Consider the following 7,957-nt stretch of genomic DNA (forward strand, 5'->3'; position numbering starts at 1 on the left):
AGAGAGGGCTGAACTGGGAGAGGGCTGAACTGGGAGAGGGCTGAACTGGGAGGAGCTGGTGCCTTGGATTTAGAGAGAGGCCCAAGCAGAGAGAAGGCCCAAGCAGAGAGAGGCAGAAGAACTTTTGAGAGCAGCATCATTGAGGCAGAGAGAGAGACAGAGGATTGCTGAGGGTCAGTTAGAGCTGCCCAGGACTTTTTAGAGCTGCCAAGGACTGAGGAGACATGGCTGTGATGCTGGTATTTTGTCTGCCTGTTTTGATGTTGTTTTGCCAGATTCGTCCACTGGTGAAGGACAGTGCTGTTGTTGCAGAGGTCCTGGAATCTTGCTCTTGGTTCAGAAGCCCTGAAGAAGGATTTTCTTGTTGTATGTTTACAGAAATCCTGGAAGAGGGTCTTATTGATGTTTTCAGGAGTCCTGAGACTGTTCTGCAGACAGAGAGTGAATTGATGAGGACACTGGCAATGTATAGTGTGGCTTTGTTAAACTTTGTCTCCCCAGGAACATAGATTGCTGAGAACTTGCCTCGGGTCAAGATGAAGAAAAGATCTCTCTTTGGGTATTAAATGCTGTGATGATATCTTAACCTTGCTGTAGCACAGAGGTAGATGGCCTTTGTGCTTTCCACCACCCCTTCTGAGAAGGCACTTGGCAACTGATGATAATTGTAATTCAGTTGTGATCCAGGGGTGGGAAACTTGACTTTTTTGTGCTCTGTGATTGACCAAATAAATATACTTTGTTTATGATTGGAAACTAATCTTAATCTCCATTTGAGAAGAGAGACTTTGTGATTGACTAAATGAATGTACTGTCCAGGGGTGGAGTAGTACTTGGAAATTATTGAATTACACTTGGTGAATGCTGTATTTTGATTTTCTCTGTTCTGGGAATGTTTTGCCTTAATTTGTCACTGAATAAAATGGAGAGTTACTGTGCTGGTATTCTGAACCTTGGAAGTTACCTTTGCTTGGCAACACCTTAGTTTATAATTCCTTGATACCACAAAAAAGAGCCTCTATAAACATTTTTGTATATAAAGGGCCTTTTCCTCTTTCTTTGATCTCTTTGGAGACCTAGTAGTGGTATCACTGCTTCAAGGGCATGTACTGTTTGGTAAACTTTGGGGCATAATTCCAAATTGCATTCCAGAATAGTTGGACCAATTCACAGATCCATCAACAGTACCTCAATGTTCCAAGTCAATATAATAAAAATGACAGCACTACCTAGGTTAATCTACTTATTCAGTACCATACCAATCAAACTACCAAAGAATTACTTTATAGGCCTAGAAAAAATAACATAATTTATCTGGAAGAACAGAAGATCAAAAGAATATCAAGGGAATCAGTGGGGGGGAGGGGAATAGGAAAGATGGGAGCCTAATAGTACCAGTTCTCAAACTACACCTCAAAACTGTAATTTTCAAAACAATTTAGTAAAGAGTAATAAAGAGACTGATCAGTGTGACAGATTAGGCACACAACATACATAAGTAAAAGAGCACAGGAACCTAGTGTTTGATAAACCCAAAGATCCCAGCTATTGGGGCAAGAGTCCAATTCAACAAAAACTGTTCAGAAAACTGGAAAGTGGTCTGACAGAAACTAAGCTTAGAACAAAACCTTATATTACATTTCACAATATATTTTAAATGAAAATTGACATTAATATTAATGATCAGACTATTAAAATATTAGAAGAGAAGATCATATACATCACACAGCTATGGGTAGGAGATGTATTCTTAGCCAAATGAGCTACAGGTAATTACAAAAGATTATAATTTAGATTACATGAAACTAAAAAGCTTCTGTATAGACAAAATTAATGCACATAGGATAAGGAAGGAAGTGGTCAAATGAGAAAAAATTGTCTGATAAGGGTTTGGTATCTATGTTGTGTAAGCAGTAAATATATGTGACTAATAACCATCTCTGGTAAATAAGTGGTCAAAGGATATGAACAGTTCTCAAAAGTATTGCAAAATATTCACAATATGAAAGAAGCTCCCAATCACTAATAACATAAGAGAAATGCACATCAAAACAACCTTGAGGTTTCACCTTCACACTCTGAAAATTAGCAAAGATGACCAAAAAAATGTCAATAACCTATGTTGGTTTAGTTGTGGAATGACAGGCACACTGTCACACATGTAATTTGTTAGTGGAGCTGCGAAATGGTATGACTGTTTTGGAAAGCAGTTTGGGATTATGCAAATAAAATAAGATGTCCATATCTCTTGAACCAAACAGTCTATTACTAGGCTTATATCACAAGGAAGATATCAATAAGAAGTCCCCATATACATTAAAATATAGTAGCACTTTTTGTGATAGCAAAGAATTGGATACATAGTAGATGCCTATTGATTATGGAATGCCTAAGCAAATTAATTACTATGTTGTAAAAAAAATTATTTATGTGATAAATACAGATAAGGGAAAGATTTACATGAACTGATGCAAAAGGAAGTAAACAGAGCCAAGAAAACAATACATGTAATAACTAAAACAATGTAAGTGGAAAGAACAACTACACACCAAAAAATAAAAAATAAATGTAACAAAATTATAAAGATCAAACATAACTCAAATGAAGAAATGTGAGAAGACAGCACCAACCCACCCATTCATGAAAGTGGGATACCCACAGGTATTACACATTGCATACTTTTGGACTTTTTCAATGTATTGATCAGTTGTGCTAATTTTTTTTCCTCTTGAAAAAAATTGTTATTATGGGAGGGCTCCCTGGGAAAGGGATGGGGAAAGATACTAGGGATTACTGTGATGGTGTAAGAAACAGAAGTTATTAATAAAAAGATGTTTTAAAGGATAAGCTTAGACATAAAGATTAATATAATAAATTAGTGGAACATGGAAGAAATTATTTGTTACATCAATGGATAGTGCAAGATTTCATGACCAATTAGGAGATGGAAAGAGTTATAGAAAGTAAATTGGATAATTTTGAGTACTTAAAAAAAAATGCAGCTAAAATTAGAAGAAACGTGAGAAACAGGGGGGTGGGGTGGAGGGTGGGAATCTTTGCAGCAAGTTTCTCTGATAAAGGTCTAATTTCTAGGACATTTTGGAAACTGAGTTTAATTTACAAGACTAAAAGCCAATCCCCAATTGATAAATGATCAAAGGATATGAATAGGTAGTTTTCAGAGGAAGAAATCAAAGCTATCAATAGCCATGTAGGGTGAAAAAATATTCTAAATCATTAATTGGAGAAATGCAAATTAAAACAATTCTGGGTAGTTTAAATACCCACCAAATTAGCTAAGAAAACACAAAAAAACCAAGATAAAGGTTGCAAGGGCTGTGGAAAAAACAGTCACACTATGACTAGTGGAACTGTGACCTAGTCTAACCATTTTGGAAAGCAATTTGGAATTATGCTGAAAAGGGTTTTAAACTGTGCATAAGCTTTGACTTAGCAATAGTGCTACTAGGTCTATACCCCAAAGAGATCAAAGAAAGAGAAAAAAATCCATATGTACAAAAATATTTATAATGGCTCTTTTTGTTGTAGCAAAGAATTGGGAATGGAAGGGATGCCCATCAATGGCGAAATGGATGAACAAGTTAATGGCACATCAATACTGTTATGAGAAATGATAAAGGGGATGGTTCCAGCAAAGCCTGAAGACTTGTATGAATTGATACAAAATGAAGTGAGCAGAACCAAGATAATTCATACAATAACAATAATATTGTAAAGATAGCCAACTTTAAAAGACTTAGAAACTGATCAGTACAATGACCAATGTGAGGTGTTGGTCTAAACCTAAATTTTGTCATACTGCTGTCAAGTTTTTCCAGCTATTTTTTATCAAATAGTGAGTACTTAGGGTCTTTAGGTTTATCATACTAGGCTACTAGGTTTATTTGCTTCTGCAAGTTATCCCTAATCAGTTCCACTGATTGATCTATTTTTAAACCAGGAATTGTTTTAAGAATGACTGCTTTGTAGTATAGTTTGAGATATAGTATTACTAGGCCCTCTATTTTCCCACTCTTTTTCATTATTTTCCTTGAAATTCTTGATCTTTTGTGCCTCCAAATAAATTTCATTAGTGTTTCAAGTTCTATAAAGTAATCCTTTGATAGTTTAATTGATACCACAGTAAATAAATAAATTAGGTAATACTGTAATTTTTATTATTTTGTCTTGGCTTCCCCAAGGATAATTAATGTTTTTCTAGTTATTTAGGTGTATCCATTCTTGTAAACAATGTCTTATAGTTGTAGTCACATCCTGTAGAGGAAAACATCCTCTACATTTTTTGCTGGCTGCCCAAAATCCTTTGACAGGCCCATGGGCCACTTATGGCCTGTGAACTGCAGGTTGCACAGGCCTGCTCCATTTCTTCTTGTGGGGTTTTACTAGTATTATACAAAAATGCTAACAATTTCTGTGAATTTCATTTATATCTTACAATGGTGTTAAAGTTGTTAATTATTCCAATTAATTTTTAGTTGATTCTCTAGGGTTTTCTAAGTACATCTTATCACCTGCAAAAAGCAATAATTTTGTTTTTTCTTTACCTATGTGTTTATTTCCTCAATTTTTTTCTTATTACTAGAGCTAACATTTCTCTCACTCTCAGAAATGGTGACAATTGACTTCTTTGCTTCACCCCTGATATTATTGGAAAGTAGTCTTTTTTATTACCCTTACATAAAATAATAGCTCTTGATTTTAGATTTAATTATTTACTACATGTAACATCAATCATGACAGCACACCTAAGGACTTCTGCCATGAATAATTTTAATGGTCTAATCACACAGCATAATGAACTCTCTATTCGGCAATAAACTAAACATTGTTCAATAAAGTAAAGCATAACATTCATAGCAACATCCTTAAGCAAAACATATCATTCAACATATATATGTATATATATACATATATCATAACACTCAATATGTCATTTGGCACATAGCATATATCACTGCATTCAGTAGCATTTCCCAAAATACTTGTTTACACAATCAGGGGGTCCCAGGCTAGGGTCTTCCTGAGCACAACACATTATGCAGCATATATTATTGCATACTCAAATCAAGGGGTCCCAGGCTAGGGTCTTCCCTAGCATGATGCATGCTTAAGGGGTAGCAGAAAATACCACCCCTCGGTCACTATAAGAACAATCTCCTTAATGCCAAGTGTCCAAGAAAAGTCCTCTTTCATCTTAACTTGAGGTTGACTTCCAAGTCCCATGGCTCTTCCTCTGTGGGCTGACCACTCCTGACTCTCAACTCTCACCTGGATTCACACATAGGCAGCTCTCCACTCCTGCTCCAGGTCTCAGCTCACAGGGACTGCTCCACTCTGAGCTCCTGTCTGACAGCAGGCTCCAGGGGCAACTGCCCACATCTTCTGCCTCTGGGAAAACAAAGCTTAACAGGGCAACAACACACACTACCAACACCACCATTTCAATTCACCTCCAAAGTCCAGGGGCTCTGTGTTAACAGGTCTGTTCACTTTAATAGCTCTCTCAAAAAGGGCTCAAGCTAAGTCTCCCTCCCATGGGCAGGTCTCTGCCCCACAGTTCTATTCACTTTCAAAATTTAGAGGCTCCCTCAGCAAGTCTCTGCCATCAGAGGTCTCCTCTCTGCTCAGAGGTCTCCTCTCCGCTCTCAGAGGTTTCCTCTTTATTCTCAGAGGTCTCCACTCTCAGAGGTCTCCTCTCTACTCTCCTCTTCCTAGCCCTTAGAGGTCTCCTCCCTCTGCCCACTCAAGCTGCTTCTCTCTCTGAGTACTGTATTGCTCTCAACACTGGCTCCCTTAATGCCTGCTTTCTCTCACTTCTACTCAGCATCTAATCGGCTAGAGCCCACATGTACATGTCTGATTGGCTCAGCACAGAGGCATGTGAGACTGAGGCTTGGAAACTGAATAACACACAGAAAAACAGCAAAAAATCCCACTTTGCTTGCCTTTACATTCAACAAACAAATATTTGAGTACCCACTATGTGGAAGACCCTGCTCTTAAAGCAGAGGAGATGAAAGGCACAAAACAAGCAAAAGGCAAGGAGCCTACAAGGATATTAGTTTGGGTATAGGATCATTAAGAGTAACAGACTCAACCCCAGTTGCCCTCCAAAAAGCAAAAAAAAAAAAAAAAGAGTAACAGACTCAGTAGTATATCCCAGATGTAAAAGATCCAAAGATCACAGATTCAAGGCTGGAAGAAGCCATAATGGACCTCTAGTTCAATTCACTCTTCATAGATGACAAACTGAGAGGTTAAGCCCAGAGAGGTTAAATGAAGTCACACAGAGGATACACAGATTATTAGTAAGTAGCAGAGCTAGAATTTGAATCCAGATCCTCCTGACTCAAGAGCTGGTACTCTATCTGCTTCACCACCTAGCTGCTGTGGATAAGTTCACTTACCTTGGTTGTGTACTTTCCAAGGATGTACACATTGATAATGAGGTTGATGCATACATTGCCAGAGCTAGCTCAGTGTTTGGGAGGCTCCCAAGGAAAGTATGGGAGAGAAGAGGTATTAGACTGACTACCAAACTGAAGGTCTACAGAGCCATAGTGCTGACCTCATTGTTGCATGCCTATGAAACCTGGACCATGCCAGGAAACTGAATCACTTCCATTTGAATTGTCTTAGGAAGATTCTGAAGATCACCTGGCAGGATAAGGTAGCAGACACTGAGGACCTTTCTTGAACTAAACTGCCTAGCATTGAAACTCTGTTTCAGAGAGTGGGACTCTGATGGAATGGCCATGTTATTCAAATGCAAAATGTACACTTGCCAAAGACTGTTTTATGGAGAACTCACACTGGGTAAGTGTTCACATCTCAGTGGTCAGAAGAAGCAATACAAGGACACTCTTAAGGTCTTCCTGAAGAACTTTGGGATTGATTGTGGGAGTCACTGGCACTGCCCACATCAAGAGAAGGTGCTGTGCTCAATGAGCAAAGCAGAATTGAGACAGCTCAAAGGAAATGCAGGGTGCACAAATTTAAAGAATCCACTCCAAATGTTCACATGGTCTATCTGTGCCTGACCTGTGGTAGAGCATTCTGGGCTCATATTGGTGTGGTCAGCCACAGTGGGACACACTGAAATCTGACTCTAGCGTGGTGATGTCATTTTGGTCCTCTTCAAGAACAAAGGACAACCACCCCCACCAGCACGACAAGTTAATTTTAAAATTGCCCGTTTTTTAACTGGATGGGGCAGAGTCAGAGAGATAATATACTGCTTGAAAGTTCCCCCAGAACAGAAGTTCAAGAAGATGCAGAAGTGGCTGGGCCATCAATACATTTTGTATTATTCAATAAACATATTGTGCTCAAGGCCAGAAAAAGAAAAAAATCTCTACCACCAAGAAGCTTCTTCTCTACTGATTGTTGTACCGTTCGGTAATCCGTGTAAAGCGCTTTCTAAACCTTAAAGTGTACAAGGTCAGTAGGAGTGCTAAGGACCTGACCTGTGATTTCACTCCATTCTCAGAAGAGTCCTTTCTGGGCTCTTACTTGGGCACACTCCATCCACTAGCAATGAAGGGTCAGCAGCTTCTCTTAAGTTCAATTGTGCCAGAGCACAAAGAATGACGAGCCCAGGTGAAATGACACCAACAGGATGGGTCAGAAACAAAACTTGAATCAGGTCTTGGTTCATAGCTTTAACATTGCTTCAGAACTATTGGTGTTGTCATCACAGTCATCTTCCTCCTCCTCCTCCTCCTCCTCCTCCCTCTGCTAAGCTTTAACCAGCATCAAGAGGCTAGGGCAATGCTTCAGACAGACGTTGCATGCTCCCAGAGTCCAGCATAGGGCTTTGCACACATTGGGTGCTTAGTCAAAATATTAAATTAAAAATTCGCTGTCACTTTAATTATTGGTAAATCACAACAGACTGCCAGGTAAAGAAGCCAGATTCACCTTTCCTATAAATGGA

The sequence above is a fragment of the Petaurus breviceps genome, unplaced genomic scaffold, assembly GCF_028583685.1.
Source record: "Petaurus breviceps papuanus isolate PSGF00001 unplaced genomic scaffold, PetGlider_PUasm1.0 582, whole genome shotgun sequence".
Classification (NCBI taxonomy): Eukaryota; Metazoa; Chordata; class Mammalia; order Diprotodontia; family Petauridae; genus Petaurus; species Petaurus breviceps.